The 21,211-nt window shown below is 40.1% G+C and overlaps 2 protein-coding genes across 2 annotated transcripts in view; one reads left to right on the top strand and one right to left on the bottom strand.

Annotated features, from left to right (window-relative positions):
• SOCS5 (suppressor of cytokine signaling 5) overlaps positions 1-353 on the bottom strand; it is a 48,334-nt gene extending 47,981 nt beyond the window's left edge. The window contains exon 1 of the mRNA XM_008162165.3: positions 152-353. The gene's annotated coding sequence lies outside the window, so the exon portion shown is untranslated. The remainder of the gene's footprint in view (positions 1-151) is intronic.
• A 474-nt stretch (positions 354-827) lies between these two features.
• Positions 828-21,211, top strand: part of PIGF (phosphatidylinositol glycan anchor biosynthesis class F) — a 77,327-nt gene continuing 56,943 nt past the window's right edge. Inside the window, exons 1-2 of the mRNA XM_054727844.1 lie at positions 828-937; positions 2,156-2,269. The gene's annotated coding sequence lies outside the window, so the exon portion shown is untranslated. The remainder of the gene's footprint in view (positions 938-2,155; positions 2,270-21,211) is intronic.

Here is a 21,211-nt window from a genome sequence, read left to right as displayed (position 1 = left end):
CCCCCGCCAGGCCCCCACCCCCTTTCCCGGCCGCCTCCCCCTTGACACCCTTTTCCCCTCCCCCCTCCCCCCCCAAACCCCCCCCCGGAATGGAAAATACCTCCCGGGGTTGGGGGGCGGCGGGGGCACGCCTCTCGGAAGGGCAGCCTACCGTGACCAATAGCAGGCGGGGCTCTGGAGGGGCGGGATCCCTAGTGGCCAATCCGGAGGCAGGTAGGTGGAGGCCGAAGGAGGGAGGCCGGGAGCGAGAGGGGGGGCGGCCCGGGAGTCCGGGAGGTCCGGCCACTCGGGTGCGCGCACTGCGCGGCTGCCATTTTGGAGCCGGGCAGTTGCTAAGGCGGTCGGGTCGGGCCCGAGGCGGAGGGAGGAGCCAGTCAGGTGGGAGAGAGCTGGTCACGTGAGCTTGAGGGGCGGGGCTAGGCGGGCTGCGGCTCGAGGGGAGGGGTCGACGGCAGCGACTTATGGGGACTGAGGGTGGTCACGTGGTCGCAGTAGGGCCGCGGGTGGGCTTGGGGGCGGAAGGTCAACCTGAGGTGGGAGAAGGAGGGAAGCTTCGCCCAGGTTTCAACTCCGTTCAGGAAAAGGAAAGGAAAAACGATGAATGGATAGTGTGAGCGACGGGTCGGAAAATGTGAATGAGCCTCCGAGCTTCTTCCAGCGCGGAGCCTCGTCGTTACTACGTTACAAGATCTGCGGGAAACCGGGCACTTAATTCAAGTATTGCCATCCCGACTCCCAGCTGTCACAAACGTGACTCACAAATCCGACGGAGGGGTGTTTGTCTCCCACCTTTTGCCTTCACTTTGTATGGAAGGGCACCCGCTCTAGAAATGGCTGAAAGGGTAGAAGCCTCATAGTTGAGGCCTTGTGACGCTGCCAGGACTCTTTCCCGCTGGCCTTCTAGAAACCTGTCATCATTCACCAACTAATGTGTTAGGTAAGCCCATGATGGGATTCCAACGCCTCCAAACATAAAACAAACTACTACCTAACCACCACCCCCCTCCAAGGGGGAAAAAACACTTGCCTATGAGACCCTATCGAGCTTTCAGTTCACGCTTCAAGAACAGTCAAATTATACTCCCTAGGAGTCCACTGAAAGTGCTCTTCTTAAAGCTGCCAGCGACATCCATGGAACCAAGATTAAGGGTCACTTTTTAGTTCTTATTTGATCTCCACTGCAGTGTATTCTATAGACCACATCCTTCTTGAAACGTGCGCCACCCAAATGCACACCTGACCCCAGTTTCCCTGAAACTATAATTTCCCTGAAACTACAGCCTCAGGTTGTATTTGTCTTCAGTTAATCCAAATCTGTTCTCTGTTGGCTCTTTGAGCCCAGCATCTGATCCCTAGGCCTCTCCTCTGTAGTACATAATCATTCTGTTGCATAGTAGGTGATGTAATCATTTTGATGCCTGGGTATACCTTATATGTGCTTCTGGACATCTCCACTTGAGCTTCATTCATCATTGGAACTCAGATACTTTCAGAAGTCCACACAGTCTGTTCCTTATCTTCTTTGGTAACATCACCATCCATTCACTTAAGCCAAACCAGGAACCTGGGAGTAATCCTCCATGCTACCCCAGCACAGTGTAACACCTCTCTATCCCTTCTAATTTGGTCCTGTTGATTCGATTTACCAAACGCCCTTTCCTCTCCATTTCTACAGCCACTGCCTCACCTGGGCCATTTATTCATTAGGCCAATATTTACTAAGCACTTTACTCTGTGCCAGGGATTATTTGAGATGCTTAGGCTGCAGTGATGAACAAAACTGATAAGGTTCATGAATGGGGTGAGACATACAAGAGTATATTCGTAAAGTAGCAAATAAACAAGATAATTCAGGAGATGATAGTTGCTATGAAGACAAAAGCAAACAAACAAAAACCCATCCCACAACAACAACAACAAAAAAGACGGGGACACCTGCAAGACCCTCCTGAAGTCGTTGCCCAGCTCTTCACCTCAGTTTTTGTCTCCCCCCGTAACACTCATCCTTTCTTCTTATTCTTAAAGAGAGTAAAGCCGAGAACTTTTCTCTATCTTTATGTTAACAGTTGTCTGCATACAAATCCCCCAACTAGAAGATAAGCTACTTTGAGGGCAGGGATTATGCCTTACTTTATACATCTTTGTGTCTCCTCAGCACCTTGGCCCAGAATGGGTGCTCAGAAAAATGAGTGTTACATGAATTGGTGAATCGCCTGAGACCTGAATCACACTACCACAAAAGCATCCCTGGCCCAAATCAGAATGGAAGGTCAGTGAACTCACCTATTAGAATCTAGTGGTAGTGATGCCTCATGGTAGGCGACAGGGTAATAATAAATTAGACAATCTGTGTTCATCCCTTCCAGGCCTGGGATTCCATGAAGCTGTGCCCCATGTGTAGCAGTAGTTGCTTCATAAACACCATTTATTTGACAGTGCCAAGTACATGTGGGCAGTTTAAAAGTACTCTTTGTTTCCGATGATGAGCTTCCAACTCAAAGCACTTTGGGTGAATTGCCAGGGTAGACTCTGCAGGAGAAGTTGCAGTTGCCACTTCACTCTGTATTTCCAGGCCCTTGGGTATTGCACCCCGACAGGGAGAGAGTTGTTGCCAGTTCCGGCATAGTCATTGTAATTAAATCCAAGTTCTGGCAAAGGGCAGTGCGTAATTATGAAGTATTATTATGGTTTTTATCATTATTAGACACCCAGCTGCCCAGCCCAGGAAACCATGGTAGTAAAACACTGAGGAGCCAAGCTCCTCTCCCAGCTGGCATGAATTGATACCAGGTGTATTGGCACACAGGCTTGCAGTTCCACTCATCAAGATGGGTCCTTCTGTCCCCTCTTTTTAGCTAGATAAATTTTTAAATAAATGGAAAGAGGAAATGTAAAGACCTTTGCCATCCTCTCTGGATCTAGTTCCTCACCCCGCCCCCCCCCCCCATCTCCCCAGAATGATCTCTTCTCATCTATGTATATATTATATAAATCTTTTCAACTTTATCCTTGACCTGTCAGCTTCTTAACCATCATTCCCTAATGTCTCCTGAGGATATATTAGTTAGGGTGAGAGTGCAGAGTGCAGGTAAGAGTGCTTTTACATTGGAAAAAAAAAACTTATGATACAGACTAAATAATTCAGAAAGTATAGTCAGGCTTGACAAGATATCTTCCTTTCATTAAGTGCCTACTCAGTGCCATACTCAGCATTTCACTTATGCTATCTGACTTCATCCACACCATCCTGCAAGGTAGATTTTATTAGTCTCATTTTCTTCAAGGTCTCAAAGACTTAGTAAGTGACAGAATTGAGATGTGAACATAAAGATACAAATTTGGTAACTGTATACTCATGGTAGATGTGTCCACACTGATGGGTGAATACAGGTATCAGACTTCACCTCCTCCTATCAAATTAAAAATGTTTTTTTGAGCAAAGTAGATTTAAAGCTGAGCACTGAAAGGACAATTCGGAAGTGATGCTGAGGGAATGGTGCCATAAAAGGAGGCCAAATTGGCCTTTAGCCTAAAATCAATCAATAAGGAAAGATTTCTTGTTCAGCAATGAGTCATATTATATTCTTCAAGCACCTTTCTTGTGTCAGCTCTTCCAAATACAGAAGTCAACCCAGGTGGCACAAGGTGTGCTGAGGATGGAGGAGGGTGGTTTGGGGAGGGAATACAATTTTGAACGCAGAACTCCCATATGGCCCATAAACTGGCACATCTAGCACTGGCTTCTGGAACAACAGAAACCATGGCAGCTTTCCGTGCTGATGTTTTTAACTGATGTGTGTAGAACAATTTCCCATTCTCTTCTCTTTTTTTCCTAAAAATCAACTGATTTTTAAAAAAAATTATTTATCACTTACTATTTATATAAAGCAATTCACTTATATTTTTAGTTTTGTAAGGGATTTAAGATAACATACACCCATTTATGTGTAAAATTTGATCTGTTTTAAGTCATGTAAACAGTGTAATCACTATCATAACCATGAAATAGCACATTTCCATCAAGCCAAAAAGTTTCCTGTGCCTCTTTTGCTATAGAAATTTTTATGCAACTTGTAATTTGATGACTCCAAAAAATGGATGTCTAGCTTTAACGTCGCTTTCAAAGTCTAGGCCCAAAATTTTAACTATCTGTTTAACATATCTAACTAGACATTACAAACAGGCACCTCAGATGAAAAATGAGTAAAAGATAAATCTTAGCTAAAAGAAAACCCCCATCTCCTCAAATCATTTTTCTGTATTCTTTAAGTTGGTTGAGAAAAATCATCATCTACCAAGTCATATAAGCTAAAAATATTTAAAAATCATCTTTACTCCTCGCTTTCTTCCACCTCCCCAAAGTGATTCTAATTCACACATTTTGTAATCTGTCCTTTTCGTTTCCACTTTCCTCCTTCAGACACTTAAACTTGCTTGCACGATCACACAAAAAAAGAAAGAAAAATGCCTAACTTGTTTCTTCATGCTCCAATTCACCCACCAATCTGCCATTCTAATTTTCTTTTGAAAACCCAGGTTTGGCTGTTTCAATCCTCTGCATTCAGGGACTACTCAACTGTGTACAAAATGGTACCGAAAATCTTTCACAGAATAGGGCCCCAACCTCTCCTTCTGGACTTCTCTGCTCCCCACAACATGCAACATGCTATACATTTTCATCTTCCCTTTTTATCAGATCTCTGTCTGAAACATATCTCCTTCTCTACCTAGAAACTCCTGCTCACCTTTCACAGCTCCATTTATATGACTTTTCTTCAATGAATCCTTCCCTGACCTCTCCAGACAAAAAGTCTCTTTGTTATACTTGACCTCCCATAGCATGTTGCACATACATTTATCACACTGAATAGTCATAGTGGTAAAATAGAACAGGAGAGATAGTCAAAATATCTGGGTCTAACTTAAAAATCTTATTCATTACTTGCTGTGCCATCCAAGGCAAGTCACATAACCTCTCTGGGGCTCAGTTATTTAACCTATAAAACTTGTAATCATAACAATTATAGTAATACTCACCTAGGACTCTTGTGGTGATCAAATGAGGTAATTATAAATATGAACATGATTTGCATTATGTAGATATTAGATATCCTATCTAATAAAAGAGCAATATGCAAATTAACCATTACTTCACCCATAGGCCACACCCACCAGCCAATCAGGAGCAAGTATGCAAATTAACCCAACCAAGATGGCTGCGGCCATGGAGCTAGCAGGAGGCTTGGGTTTCCCCAGTAATGGAGGAAGCCAAGCTTTCCGCACACCCTGGCCAGCCCAGGCCTCCACTCAAGGCTACAAAGTTTCAATTGTAGAAGATAAATAAATCCCAACATAAATGGCTGCGGCCATGTAGCAAGCAGGAGGCTTGGCTCCACTCAAGGCTACAAAGTTTCAATTATAGAAGATAAATAAATCCCAGATACCAGGGCCTCCGCTTGGGTCGCCAGGGGGCATAGCTGGCCTGCAAACCACCACAGGCCTCTCGCCCAGGCCGCCCCACGCCCCAAGGGAACCCCCACCCTGATCCAGGACACCTTTCAGGGCAAACCAGCTGGCCCCCACCCGTGCACCAGGCCTCTCTCCTATCTAATAAAAGAGTAATATGCAAATTGACCATCACTCCAACACACAATATGGCTGCCTCCGTGTGGATACAAGATGGCCACCACAAGATGGCCAACAGGGGAGAGCAGTTGGGAGGGACCAGGCCTGCAAGGGAGGGCAGTTGTGGGTGATCAGGCCAGCAGGGGAGGGCAGTTGGGAGGGACCAGGCCTGTAAGGGAGGGCAGTTGGGGGCGATCAAGCCTGCAGGGGAGGGCAGTTAGGAGTGACCAGGCTGGCAGAGGAGGGAAATTGGGGGTGATCAGGCTCACAGGCAGAAGCAGTTAGGGGCAATCAGGAAGGCAGGCAGGCGAGCAGTTGAGAGCCAGCAGTTCTGGATTGTGAGAGGGATGTCCGACTGCCCATGGGCAGTCGGACATCCCTCAAGGGGTCTCAGATTGGAGAGGGTGCAGGCTGGGCTGAGGGACACACACCCTCGTGTACGAATTTTGTGCACCGGGCCTCTAGATATAATTATAAAATTATATTTTTTGATAGATTTTCAGCTCCTCGAGTGCGAAATCAATGTCAGGTCACTGTTATATCCCTCTGCCTAACATAGTCCCCAGGCCTGCCTGTCGCCTACATTGGTTTATGGCATAAGTTACCATTTCTTGTAGAATTATATTCTCACTATTAACTCTTTTAGCCTACTATCTATAATGTTTCTTCAAAAGCCAATCATGACATCCTCATTTATTTTTATAATTATTTATTGCCTTTTTATAATTAAAACTAGAGGCCCGCTGCATGAAATTCATGCACGGGTAGGGTCCCTAGGCCTTGCCTGGGATCAGGGCCAGCCCAGGGCCTGCCTTCCTTCAGGCTGCTGGCCAGGGCCTTCCTTCATTCTGCACCACCCCCTGGTGGTCAGTGCATGTCATAGCGAGCAATCAAACTCCTGGTCTCCTGGTTGAACTCCCAAGGGGACACTTTGCATATTAGCCATATATATATATATATATATATATATATATATACACACACACACACACACACACACACACACACACACAGTAAAAGCTCTCTAAGGAAATAAATATTCTACCCACAATAATTTTAAATTCCTTTATTTATTCAACAAAACTTTTTTGAGTCATTATATGGCCAGCATTGTTCTAGGCACTGGTCATACAAGAAACTTCATAGGACTTACATTATAGTGCGGACAATAAGCACAAACCAGCAAATTAAGATGTTAATCTATATAGTTAAAGGTGCTGCAAATAGAACAATGTTGAGTGCAGGGCTGATGTAACTGGAGCGATCAGAGTGGCTTCCCCGAGGAAGTGGTGTATGAGCATCAATGATGAGGCATCTATACAGAAAGAAGGGCAGGGGGAAGAGCACAGGCAGGGGCCCTGAGACAAGAGCAGGCAAAGTAGATGTGAAGAACTGAAAGAAGGCCTATGTGGTATGGAGGGAGTGAGGGGCAGAGGTAGACAGTGAAGTCAAAGAAGCATACAGGGGCCAGATCAGATTATGTGGGGCTTGGAAGTTCAGGGAAAAGAGTTTGAACTGTATTCTAATTGTAATAAAAATCAATTAGACTTGAATCTAGAGACAAGTGTCCCCGGAGTGGCTTGCATCCATGTTGGCTACACAAGGAGAGAGCTTGCTCAAGAATGGAGCCAATATTGAAGATGCTGAATAGAGAAATGGAGAGAGAGAAATCAGGTCCTGGGTCACACTGTTTGAGCCCTGGATGAAGCTTTGCCTGAATCAGAAACTCTAAATTACCTTTTGATTAAGCTAGTTCAGATTACGTTTTTCTTCTCTGGCAAGCAAAGGAGCTTTAGTTTATGAAATATCTTCAAACAAACTTAGGCAAATTAATCTCATCTTGTCCCCATGGCTTGACAAATTGCAAGATTTCCCCAGATAATTTCCAGACTCCTCCTCCTTGCACTTGGGGTGACTCTACCACTGCAGCACACCTATCTATCTACACACCAACCCAGAGTTCTGTTCCCCTTCCCCCAAGGACTCCTCCGGTTATATGTTTAACCCAGCCCACTGATGTTAAAGAAGGAAGGAACAGATGGCAACCTGATTCATGTTCCTCTTACAGGGAACTAAGCCAATTTATTTTGGGGGTCAGATCCAGTTCAGTTTCAGCAGTGAATGAAAGTTGTTTGAATCCATTTCTGGTTCAGGCTTGTAATCATCTGCAGTAATCCAGTCCTTCACATGGGAAACTATTTTGGGGGGTTAAAGTTTGTTTCAATTTGAGAGAACTATGTAACATAGAATCAAGTTGCACCTGTCTTATTCGGCCTTTGTGCTAACAGAGGTAGCATATGGGCAAGATAGGAAGGTGATTAATAATATACTTAATACTAAAATAATCAGCCTAGACTGCATCCATAATAAGTATCCTAAAATCTACCCTTGGATTTACTTTGAATATTTCTAATCCAGAGGAGGACACATTTTAAGATATATCATATAGTATCTACCAAATTTCTAAAATATAGGTTGAAACATCTTTTGAAATTTTTGCCTGTTAGAGAAACAAGGATCTTATATAGGTGAAACATTTCTGTTTGAGGATTATTTTTAATTAGAGTGATATTCTGTCAATATCTTAAGGCACAAAGACTTAGTGAGCAATTTTGAGACAGGATTATTTTCCGGAAAATGTTATTAAAAATCTAGATTCAGAATATCAACAGGACCATTTTTAAACGGCTTCAGGTAATCTAATGGCTATGTTCTGATATGAAGTATCCTTTGTTTTATTGCTTCATATATATGAAACTACATGTATTATATTTATTTATTAAATATATTACTTATAATTTTTATATATGCATGTATATATAAATAATTTTGAGACACAAAATGCTCAGCTTATTTCAGGATATTTTTTGTTAGTGGATGGTATGCAAACAAGGGATAGAATGACAGATGCTGTCTACATATTTTACAAAACACCTCTTGTTTATGCATGTGTAAGCAGGAAGTCAGATTTGACAAGATGCAAAGAGATGTCTTAACAGATGGCACACGTGAGCAGGACAGGTCTTCCAAACTGATGAGGCTATAAAAGCAGTTGTCTTGAGTATGTGCATGACTGTCACACCTGTTCTGTAAAGAAATGCACACTTGCAAGTATGAATTTTCAGAATTGAGCCCAGGGCTAGCTGAGCTTAGATCAATTTTTCATTGGTTCAAGAGAGGCTATGATCACCAAAATGGATTGCATATCTTTTTGTGACTCTTCTGAGACTTTTCTGTTTCCACTGGCTGTGTTATTTGAAGTTAAAGTTGGAGATTAAAATCCTTTTACTTGATCCTTGACGATATAACCATAATTAATCTTATAACATTAAATTCATTGGTAATGTGCTTTGGAGGAAATAAACTCATGTTCTGCAAAAGGGCTTGGATATACAGAATTTCAGTGCTTCAAATGATGTAATTTTCTATAATATTTAGCTTGCCATTTTTAGTTTGGTATTCATATAATAGGAGATTTCGAAGAAAAGGCTAAAGAGGATAATTTGCTTGGTTGTGCTTCTGTTCTTTTGTTCTTTTAGAATCTAAAATTAACCAACATCTGCAGTGTCAACAAGGACTCCACATGGCATTCAAGTTCATACTTTTCCTAAATAATGCATTTGAGGCAATGTAATCTGAGAGGAGTAGAATGCTTACCATCTCACACTTTATAGTTTCAAAATGCTTTAACAATTAGGACCTTATTTGACCCTCATGACAACATTAAGAGACAAGGAGATCAGTTTTTTTGTTTTTTGTTTTTAATCCTCACCCGAGGATATTTTTCCATTGATTTTAGAGAGAGTGGAATTGAGAGGGAAAGACAGAGAAATATTGATGTGAGAGAAACATATCGATTGGTTGCCTCCTGCAGGAGTCCTGATCAGGGCCTGGGCTGGGGAGGAGCCTGCAACCGAGGTACCTGTCCTTGACCAGAATCGAACCTGGGACCCTTCGGTCCACAGGCCAATGCTCTATCCACTGAGCAAAACTGGCTAGAGCTAGATCATGTATTTCTTATTCCTGTTGAACAGAGGAGAAAGTGGCAGTCCAAAGTATAGAAGAGAAATGACTATAGTCACAAACCTGGTGAATAGCAGAATGAAAATGATACCCAGGCCCTATGGTTTCTAACCTAATGCCTTTTCTCTCATATTACTAGGATCAAGTTATTGACAACCCATGTTAAAGTGCCATGTTTTCAAAATAAAAGATTCCACAAACAACTCTGTAAGGAAATAAAAAGAACTCAGCACCAGAAACTAATAATAAACATGTATTTTGGTTTTTAGAGATTAATGGACTTCACTTGCTCAATTGAGTTAGCAAATGATTTCCACAGAGGTTCATCTAATTACTCTTGTGATTTCTTATTTTACCTAAAAAAAAAAGAGTTTTCACCAAAATAATATTTTTTCTTATGAAATCACACCTCATAAATCTTTTCATATCTAGAATATTTAAAAACTTTCCTGTAAGAGATATTGCAACTAAGTGTTGTTGGGTTTTTTTTGCATTAATAAATTATAATTTATGTCTACCTGAGTTCTGAAACATTTCACTTCAACTCAAACTTCTGTAAATTTCTACACTGTAACAATCATTCAGAATTTCTGGGACCAAAAAAAAAACAAGGAAAGAAAGAAAGTCATTTGAAGTTAAGGAATGAATTAGCTTGTGACTAATACACAGGCATAGACTTAGAAGGACCTCCTTTTTGAAAGCATAAATAACATTATTGCCAATCCATATTATATTACCATTCTACTTTAAGATGCAGAGAAATTCAATTGCTTCCATTTCTTGAAAGTTTGAGACTTAAAAATTATGAATGCTGGCATTCTTGAAGAGGAACACTGTGTTTGTAATTTCAGAAAGGTACTGGCATTCTCAATCATTGACAGGCAGATGTATTTCCAACAAGTGGAAACACAGAACTCTACTGGCAAAAGGAGCAGCCAGCAAGAATTTTAATCATGCTTTGGCTCAGCCTGTGCTGGTTCTGACTTCAAAAAAGTGCATCTTTAGGAAGCACCTAATACCAAATAGAAAGCTGTCAAGAAGCAACATGAGAGGTTGCTGATACCAGAGCTTCCTTAAAACTTAAAAACACTTCCCCCTTTAATTGTTTAAATATGCCTCAATGAACCACAAACAAGGTTTAAATTTGATATTGTCCAAAACATTCTTGTGACTCTAATATCTTACCTACTCTGTGTTCAGGATTAGTGGAAATACACTAAATCAGTGGTTCTCAACCTTCCTAATGCCGCGACCCTTTAATGCAGTTCCTCATGTTGTGGTGACCCCCAACCATAAAATTATTTTCGTTGCTACTTCATAACTGTAATTTTGCTACTGTTAATGAATCGTAATGTAAATATCTGTGTTTTCTGATGGTCTTAGGCTTAACAGTAGTGGCTCTCAACCTGTGCGACCCACAGGTTGAGAACCGCTAGCAGGATCACCTAAGACCATCGGAAAACACAGATATTTACATTACGACTCATTAACAGTAGCAACATGAGGAACTGTATTAGAGGGTCGCGGCATTAGGAAGGTTGAGAACCACTGCACTAAATATTTTGAAAGGTTATCTAACCTAAGTAGAGGAATGTTATCTTTCCATGCATGCAAATACTTGAACATGGGAGTGATAAAAAAGAGACAGAGAGTGAAAGAGACAAGTGGAATGATATAGAATGTACTTTGCTCGAAATAAACTGGGAAGAATTGAGGGGGGTTGGAGAGTTGGGGTAGGAAAGCCTGGAGAAAGGGGAGATTTAAATCATTTGAGTAGGCAGTAACTCCCTCTGGTTAGTCATGGAAATCTGTAAGAAGGGAGCAAGGATGATAGAGGGGAATAACGGTGGTGGCAGCATTCAGAGGCAATCTGACTGCAGAGAGACTGGGAATGCAGAGACATGAGAAGCAACTGCATGAGGAAGGGAAGTGCCCAAGTCACCATGAGAACCCAAACTGCTGTTGTTTTCTGTTCACTTGTGATCAGATCTAGTTTTTTCTCCCCTTGCCCACTATCTCCACACCTCTGCCTCCACCACAAGAAAAATCTGTGTTCACAGGCCTAAGTTTGTTTAACTTTGTTCTTATTCACCCAATGAATGATTTGTGGAAACTGGGGCTGGTAATCATTATTTAGCAATGACTTCAGCATTAATCAATCAGAACTGCAATGATATAACTTTGTTCCCAGTCAACCCATTCACAACCACAGACCTCTTTGGGCTACAGGGCAGTAACATGGTCTCTTGGCTATTCTGCTGATGATTAATGGACTGGACAGAAAAATGTTGGAAGGGCCAATGCAACTCTCAATGCTTTTCTGTCAGGTTGGCTTAAGGAAAAAAAAAAGGCATGTCAAACCATGTTAGCCAATACCTGTATGTGGTTTGCCTGAATTATTAACACAACAGTACATCCTGTTCTCTCACAATTTATTATTAGAAGAAAGAATACAAGAAAGTGTTAGACCATGCCTATAGCTAGACAATCCTGCGTACTCCCACGCTGCCCATTGGAACATGCCCTTTGCACACTGATATAGTAATGATTACTCTCAAAATTAGATGCAATACCACTTCCTCTTCCCTTTCCTGCCTAGATGCAGGTGAACAGTGACTCTCAGAGGCAGTAGGAAAAGGACATGGTCTTTCCAGCTGTTGCTAAGAAGGATCAACGACTTAGCTACATACATATAGCTCATTCACCTGCCTCTTCCAAATCATCCAGTGCACGTATATGATTGCCACAGGAGGAATCAGGTTTCCCAAGGTCATCCTAAGGGTGTCTGTGGAGAGTAACTGGGCCTGTAGGACTTTACCTTTTCCTCCACAGAGGACTTTTCCTCCACACATACCCTAAAAATGGCCTTTTGGGCCTGTGCACCCCGAGGAACCTGATTTCTCTTGTGTGAAAATATCAAGAGCCAGGAAGAATGGAACACAATGGGATTTATCCCCGAATCCCTCATCCTGCTGGATATGCCCCAGGGTGGAGCTATTCTTACTGTCACAAATAATTCAGCCTTGAGTAGATCAACATATTTAAAAGAAGTTTCCAAATATGTCTAAAACTCTAGGTGCAGAAACTTATGTGCCAATTAACAAGGGGAATTTAGAATAGAACAGAGGTTGGGAGTTAGGAAAAGCCAACAGGCACTGTGACATAGTAGAAAGAGCCAGCTCTGTTGGTAACTATGTACTAATATACCTTTGGTCATTATGCCCATGTCTCAGTTTCTTCAACTCTAAAATGAAAAGAATTTGGAGAGAAAGCTTTTAAGCAATATTGATTTCTATTGTCTCTCTGTCTTTTCCCCTTTTCCTCTCTCATTCTAACTGATTCTGTGCCTTTACCTCAGGAGAGACTTGTGGCTGAACTTCCAGGCTTTAGTTCTGAATAAAACCCATCAAAGAGAATTATGGCTTGAGGAGAACCATATCTCCCCACACTATCAATATCTATTCTCTGCTTCTTGGCAGTACCCCTGTTATGTATGCCTCAGGGAAGCCATGACTTTACCAAAGAGTACCTCTTTTCTAGAAAAAAGCAGAGGGTAAACCCAAAGGGATAATGCAGATTGGGACATTCCATTATGGAGTAATGATGAGAAGGGCCTCCAGATGTTCTTGTGCTTCTTAAGATGCCTGGTCCCTGCCAGAGCCCTCAGTGAGTGTACACAGGATACTTCAGACTGATCAATGTTGAATTTTCTGTCCACCCAACAGCACAGGGGCTCCAAGTTTAAGTTGAATTCAATACTCTGAAGACTCTAAGGAAACATCAGTGGCAAGATGACCTTTAGTTTAATTTGTGTCTCATTATTTATTCAAATGAAGCCTAAACAAATCTTGCACACAGTAGTAAATTTGCTCTCTTGGGGTTGAACTCACCAATAGTTTACTTTTGCCAGCCATCTTGTCATGCTTTTCCTGCACTGACCCTTTCTGGCCTTCATGTTTTCTCATCTGGGGTATTTTGTTGCAAAATATTTTTAATTCAAATACAATGTGTATGCATGTGTATACAAATATGAGATCATCATAATATTATTTTACATCTTGCTTTTTTTCATTTAATGATATGTCTGAGATATAGACCTATCTCATTTTTTCTTGGCTGCATACTATTCCAATGTGTGATGTACCATGATTTATTCAATGAACCCCCACCTAACAGACATTTCCATCACCACCCCAACTTTTTAGCAATTACAAATAGTACTGCAGTGAACATACCTATACTTATATCTTTGCATATTTCAGTGAGTTTATTTTATAGACTAGCAGTGAAATTGCTAAGTCAAAGGATATGTGCATTTAAAATTTAAATACCACTTTTTATTATCAAATCAAACAAAAATACTGACACCCAAACAAAACAAATATAGAGCTTAATGGATTGTTATACAGTAAGCACACTTTTAACCGTCACCCAGATCAAGAAACAGAACTTGGTCAGCCATGTCAGAGGTTCTCCATGTGCTCTGTGGTGATCATAACTGCCTCCCTTCCCCTGAAAGTAGACACTATACTGACCTCTATAGAAATCACTTCCTTCTAATTTTGAGGTTTTAGCAACCAAGTGGCATCCCTGAACACTATGGTTCAGTTGTGTCCATTTTTTAAAAACTTTGATATGTCTTTTAAATCTTTTTAAACTTAGTTTTCTTTTCCATACTTTTATTTTCCATACAATTTATCTGTTAAAGAACCCAGAGCAATTTGACCTCTCCCTTCCTCTCATGTTTCCTGCAGTCTGGATGATGCCAGTTGTATACTCTTGGTGCAGTTCAGCAAGTTCCCCTGCCCTTCGTATTTCCTGTAAACTGGTAACTGGATTTTTAGGCTTGGTGAGACTCAGGTTTTGAGTCTCACATCTTTGGCAAGATAATGAGTGGTACATCAGGAGGTCTCTGTGACTATAGCATATATTAATGCTCAATGCCTAGACCCATTAATTTATTGTGGGCTATAGAATATTCTAATTCAGTTATATATTTTTCATTTATTAGCTGGAATATTTCTATAAAAAGATACTTCCTCCCATCTATTGTTTGTTTAATCAGTGGTACAATTTAGATAAAAGAGGAAAAGTAAGTGATTGATTTTTTTTCCCTTTATTCACTAATATTTCCCATCATCCTACAAAGGTGATTTTTATTTTAGTCATCATAAACTCATGTGTTCTTCATATTTTATGGGTTTTGAGTCATTGCTATCATTACTTTTATTGCCTCTCAATTTCTCTCCCTTTGGCCTGAGAGAGCCTCTTCCATTGGTACTTGAGTCCTTTTGACATGATCCTGGTAATTTTTGATAGCTTCCTTGCCATCTGATATGACAAAATATTCTAGGCTCATCTTGTACATCTCATGCCCCAGATCTGGAATCTGCCATTTCTCCAATAGGCCCTGTTTTCTCTCAGTAGGAAATGGTATTTCAAAACCACAATATAGGCACTAAATATGTTTATCACTTCTGTGTTAGCATAGTTTCTAGACCTTCTTAGTGGACAGAGCTAGGAAATATCTATACAGTATACTATTAAAAATAAAATACATGCTGAGTTTATTTTTATACTCCTAATTCAAATTTAGAACCATAGGCTTAGGAACACAGTAGGCTCAGAACAATAATAGTACCACAACCACCATGATTGCTAAAAGTTACATTCTTTTCGTTTGCACTCTGCAACTGCTTCTATTTTTAAAAAAATAATTTCTACTATATCTACATTTGTCTGAGTATATAGCCATTGTATACAATACTAGCTCCCCTTTATTCCTCACTTTATCCTGATTCTACGAGTAGCTATATATTTTAATCCTCACAAATCTTCCTACTGATGTGGCATGAGTTACTCTGAAGCTTGTTTTCTAGTAGATACACAGGAAGGATTCACAGGAACAATATTCCCTGAGTTTTTACATGCTGGTAACGCTTTGTGTTCCTTGTACCCAAAAATCAGTTTTTCTGAATATAAAAATTCTCAGCTCACATTTAATTATGAATCTTGAATATGTTACTCCATTTTCTTCAGACATAAGTGTTATTGCTGAAACATTTGATGCTAACCTAATTTTTTTCACTTATAATACTGTCTTTTAAAAACTATATGCTAATCAATGATTCTCTCTCACCATTGATGTTTCTATCTCTCCCTCTCCCTTCCTCTCTGAAATAAATAAAAAAATATTTTTAAAAATGTAAAAATTGGCTAGATATTGCCAAACTACCTGGAGGATGATGGGCTTCTTTTGGACATTTCCTTTAAATTAGTAGACTCCTATTCCTAAATAGCAAAAAGGAAAATAGTGAATGTTCTATGAAGAGGCTATGCATCCTATGCATTTTCATTCTGAACCCAAAGTCTGTGAATAGGTATCAGAGAGCTTTGTACATAAGAGCTGGTGGGCTCTTAAATTCTATAGAACCTTTACAGAATGTTTATGGCTGCTCTGAGATAATGCAGCTGGAGGTTGGGGAACATGCTAACTTTTGGAGGCTCATTCAGGAGGAAGATGCATATGAACCCTCCCATTAGCCACAACATCTTTGAAGTAGAAACTGAATTCTCTGCAGGGTCAAGTTTGAATATAAATATGTTGGAGGGATCTATTTGGGTATCTCTCAGACCAGAGGTCACATGTCTGTTTTTTCAGCTTTCTTCAAAAATTAAGTCAGCTGGGAAAGACAGTTGGTTTTTATTATATTCTTCTATTTCAACAGGCTTCTCATTAACAACAGGCAGCTTCTGATAGGGACTTTTAGTTAGGTTCTCAAAAAACTTCCACAACAACCAGCTTTTTTGGACCTCATACTTAGCTTGTATCTTTACTGTAAAAATGAGTCCAACACCTCTAAAATTAGCAACTCACATGGTATTGTCTAGTTAACTAGTACAGATATTTAAGGTTGAAAAAGAAAACATTCTTATATGACTTAACTTTCCAAACTCATGGATGGAAGAGTTCCTAGCCACTGACTAATTATATATTTTAAAATACTAGACTCCTTATTTGTACTTGGGTCAACATTTGTCCCTGGTAATTTTATGTTCACTCCCAATTCACCAAAATATGATGCCACCTACTCAGTGGCCTGATCATGTGAAGGTGAAGATCTATCTACATCTTTAAGTAGAACTACTGTCATTGTCACTGGGAAACTCAGAATGAAACTCAATAGAGGTTTTTGTTAGGGAGTCTTGAGGCTAATGATGATTCTCTAGACTAAAAGTATTTAGAATGGATAAATCAGGGAAAGACTGAAGAAAACCTGGAGCACCTATACTACCAATTTTCATCTGCCTTAAAAAAAAAAAACCCTTTTCCTGAATGAATGGGTTACAGTGCTTTCTTTTTGAAGATATTCCAATGAAACCTTAAAAAGTACCAGTTTCTAGGGCTAATTCATTTATTTAAATGTATGTTGCTGTCATAGTTGTATTAATTCTACAGAATACTAGCTCACAGACTATCGGCCCCAAAGGTATTATTATTACCTTCGAACAGTTTAAAGCCCATACATTTCATCCATTCCTCATCAATCTATCACATGATTTCCATCCATCCAAAAATATTAACTACTTTAAAATTGGACTCCACAATATTGGAGTCTAGTTTTAAAAAGTTAATTATTACCTAAATGCAAGTTTCCCAATTGGCATTCATAAAATATGAAGTATCAAAAACTGTATTTTTAAGTTCCGTGCACAGAAGATGCTGTTAATTGCTAAAATTTATTTGGCTTAAGAGACCTATTTGCTCCTCACTGCATTGCTCTTCAATTCTTATCCTACACATTAGCTGGAGAATGAGAAGTCTTTTCTTTTTGTTGTGTTTTTAATATTTACCCTGTTTAAAAAAAAAAAAGATGAGAAAGAACCCTAGAGGCCAGAAGAGAACATGGAGTTCAGTGAGGGAGTAGAAAGAGCTAAAGAGAAAATGAAGTGTACAGGGACTAGGAGATGGTTTGTTGTTTTGTATTTTGCAGAAGCAAAGGAGAAACTTTTTTTTTAGTTTTATTTGCATGTGTGGGTTGGTTTTTTGTTTGTTTGTTTGTTTGTTTGTTTAGTATGTAGATAAGTGCTTAAGTGTGTATAGAAAACCAGTATCAGGGAAGATTTGCAGCAGCAGGCAAGGAGTTTTAAAGGAACGTCCTAGACAGGTATTTGCTACAGCAGGACTGTTTTGTTTTTGCAGTGAGAAAATTCATACAGCAAGGAAATGACTGGATAAAAACATGGATTGATGACAAATGGTTGTGCAAAATACTGACCTGTTTATTATTAAAGAATTATGTAAACATTAACCTGGATATATATAGAATCATGGTAGTCTACATCTTGTGTGCTTATCACCTACTCTTTTGGGAACTATACACATATCAATACAAACATGAAGAACTAGAACAGTTCCAGAAAGGCCTCATAAATGATTTGAGGACTGGTGGCTTGCTGCAGTGGATAAAGCACTTTGGAAAGAAGACTGAACAAAAACAAGATTGAATTTTATGAATATGAAGTTTATATATATGTAATCAGGAATGACTCACCAGACTATCCAACACCAAAACTAAATGGGATAAGGAATACCTGAACTTTGAAAGAAGCAATTTTAGAACACGAAAGAGGAATTTCTGCTTTACTCCTTGAGTTATAAATTTGTCATACCAAGAAGTACTAGAGAGGTGAACTATATAAATGCTATAGGAATTTAGATAATTGCATTGATAAAGAACTAAGAGAGCTAGAGCTGTTTAGGATATATCTGTAATTTTTTAATGATGATGTACTTATGATTATTTTTATCCATCTACAAAAACATTTCTTGGTTTGTCTATCAGAGTAGTATTCTGAATGAACCATACTAGGTCTTTTCTACTATGACAAAACTACATTGTACCAGTACCTAGCACAGTACTGGTAGAAAGTCGCCTATTAGCCTTTGCTTGAGTTGTTTCCCTCTTGTACTGGAGAGAGGTATGGCCTTTAGAAAATTGATGTTGTTGACTTAATAGCTGAATATTTAATTTGGATGAGGAAGTCATTTGAGCAATGCAGATAATTGTCATTAATAAATAAACAAATTGAATGAATTGCTAATAGCAATGGGATGTTAATGTGTATGATGTAATACTGGGTTAAGACTCCTGAGTTCCATTGTGGCTTCTGCTACTGCCCAAGAAATGCTTCATTACCTTTGATAAATAAAATGACAGATAAACAAGGCTACATCAAGACAGACAGCTGCCTTAATAGGCCGCTTTGGTATTGCTTCAACCCATATTCTGTAAATACGTATTTAATATTTATTTAAAGACAGCCTGAGAACCACAGGGAAAAGAGGATAGGCTCAGTCTTTTCTCTATTGACTTCAACAATGTAGTTCTGACCCAAACTTGTACCCTCTGCTCAGCAGAAGACCTCTTTAGTAAACACACTCTACCCCTCTTTGAAGGCAGGTGAGTGATCTTCTGTTGTTACTTGAGCAACTCTCTTAGGAGTCTCCCAACCCCAAGAAACTTCCTGAAAGGATCCTAGTAAGCATAATAATTTCTATTCATTACATTTCAGTATACATATTGACCCAGAATGCAGATTGAGTATACATTTCATGTACAGAATGATGCCTGGAGTTCCACCCTTACTTGAACTCTTCAGATAAAACCAAAGGAAGAGTGCTACTACTACTATAGCAATAGGCATAGATAGTCACCAGATTGGCATTCCATGAGGGCAGAGATTTTGGGTTACTTCTGTATCCATAACATCTAGCTCAGTGTGGGCAGAGTGCGTTTACTCAATGCTGATGGAAATAGTGCATGGATGATTGAAGGAAGATAACACTGGGTCACTCTCTGATTCTCCTCTTAATTTGGTTCATAAAGGCACCTTAATGACCGCCATACTTTGTTATTACACTGACTCGTGGTGAGAATTAATTCATGTTTAAAAGAGGAGGCATCATGGGGAGAGGGCTATTCATTTCATGCTAGCCAGCAGCATAGGAATTTCAGGTTTTCAAGCACAAACATTTAAACTATTCTGTTCTCTCTGAACAGCTCAAAATGCATTGTATTAGATTGAGCTATATGAAAAAGCCTATTTTCAACCATTTTTGACCTACAAAGAGGCTAATTATAGTGGAAACTGCATTGTTTTCAGCATGACTTGGTGGAGTACATGGAGGTCAGATTCTGGCATTCTGTGAAACTTTAGAGAAGCCGCTTAACTTTCATATGTCTGCTCATTTCATAACTATTGAGCTTCTATTATATGCAAGACTCTGTGGGGAACACTAAGATGTGCGAAACACTGTTTCTGCCTCCTTTAGTCTCACCATTGACTTGGGGAGATAAAAATTCACCTGCAAAATATTATAAACCAAAGCAGTATATGGTGCCATCAAAGTTGCTTTTTTAAAATTAACTTCATCTCCAGCAAGAAATTACTTCCTGCTGCAATAATCAGGAGAGAAATATAGGAGAGGACAGTTGAGCTTGGGCTTAAAGAATGATTAAGTTTCATTAGGCAGAGAATTGGAGGAAGGCAGTTCAAGCAAGTCACATGGCAGGAGCAAAGGTGCAGAGGCTGAAAACACCAGCTATTTTTGTGTGACTGGACAGATGGTTTGTGTGGGTGGGCTGTGGGAGACAAGGCTAGAAACCTGTTTCTTCCATGGCATGTAGTAGGCACTTTTTCATTTTAGTTGCTACACTGAATAAATGAAATAAGGAAGACTGGTATAAAGAACCCAGAATGGGAATCAGGAGGCCAGACATCAATTTTGTCACCAATTCTGACACCTTCAAACAAATCGCTATGGGGTGGCGTTGTTTTCAGCTGTCAAAGGGAGGTAATTTGTCTAGTCCCCAGGTGGTTCTGAGAGTTACAAGGGTGACATGAACAATCAGAAGGAAAACCTTTGGAAAAGAAAAACTGCTGTATCTTTTCTCCGAACATAAATTGCTATGGATTAAAGTAAATTTAGATATATTTAGTAACAACAAGTCTGTGTACTTTCTCCTTAAATTCCTTGTTGCAGGGTAATCTCATTTCTCACAGTGAAATAGCTGGGGAGGTGGGGAAAACCCAGAATCCACCTTATTTTTTTTAGATGGAGGCATGGATAGGCCATGTGGAAATAGCTGCTCAATGTCAAATGAAAGGCTCATCACCACACCTGATGGAAGCCAGGGGAGGAAGCCCCCTGGAAGCAGAAGATCAGATGGAAGGATTCATTGAGCCCCAGGAATATCATCAGATTGCAAGAGCCTCCTGGTGTCCTTCCAATTCTGCCCTTGCTCCAGCAGCTCATGACCCATGCACAGGTTTCTGATGCAGAGCAGGGAGAAGTATTTTTTTCTTTGCCAGTGACTTCCCTGGAGCCAATCGACTTTGGCAGCCAGCCACCAGGACAGGATGGGTGTGCCTCCATCCTGCTTCTTGGATGATTCTTGCTGTTTTCAGCCAGCTTTCCTCAGCTCTTAGGTCCCAGTGTGGCCTCTACCAGGTCAGAGTCTAAGAACAGCTCCACATTTCCTCAATGATATTTGGTTTG

Source organism: Eptesicus fuscus, chromosome 16, assembly GCF_027574615.1.
Source record: "Eptesicus fuscus isolate TK198812 chromosome 16, DD_ASM_mEF_20220401, whole genome shotgun sequence".
NCBI classification, from domain to species: Eukaryota; Metazoa; Chordata; class Mammalia; order Chiroptera; family Vespertilionidae; genus Eptesicus; species Eptesicus fuscus.
The sequence above is the reverse complement of the archived record's forward strand: the minus strand, read 5'-3'. Positions and strand labels throughout refer to the sequence as shown.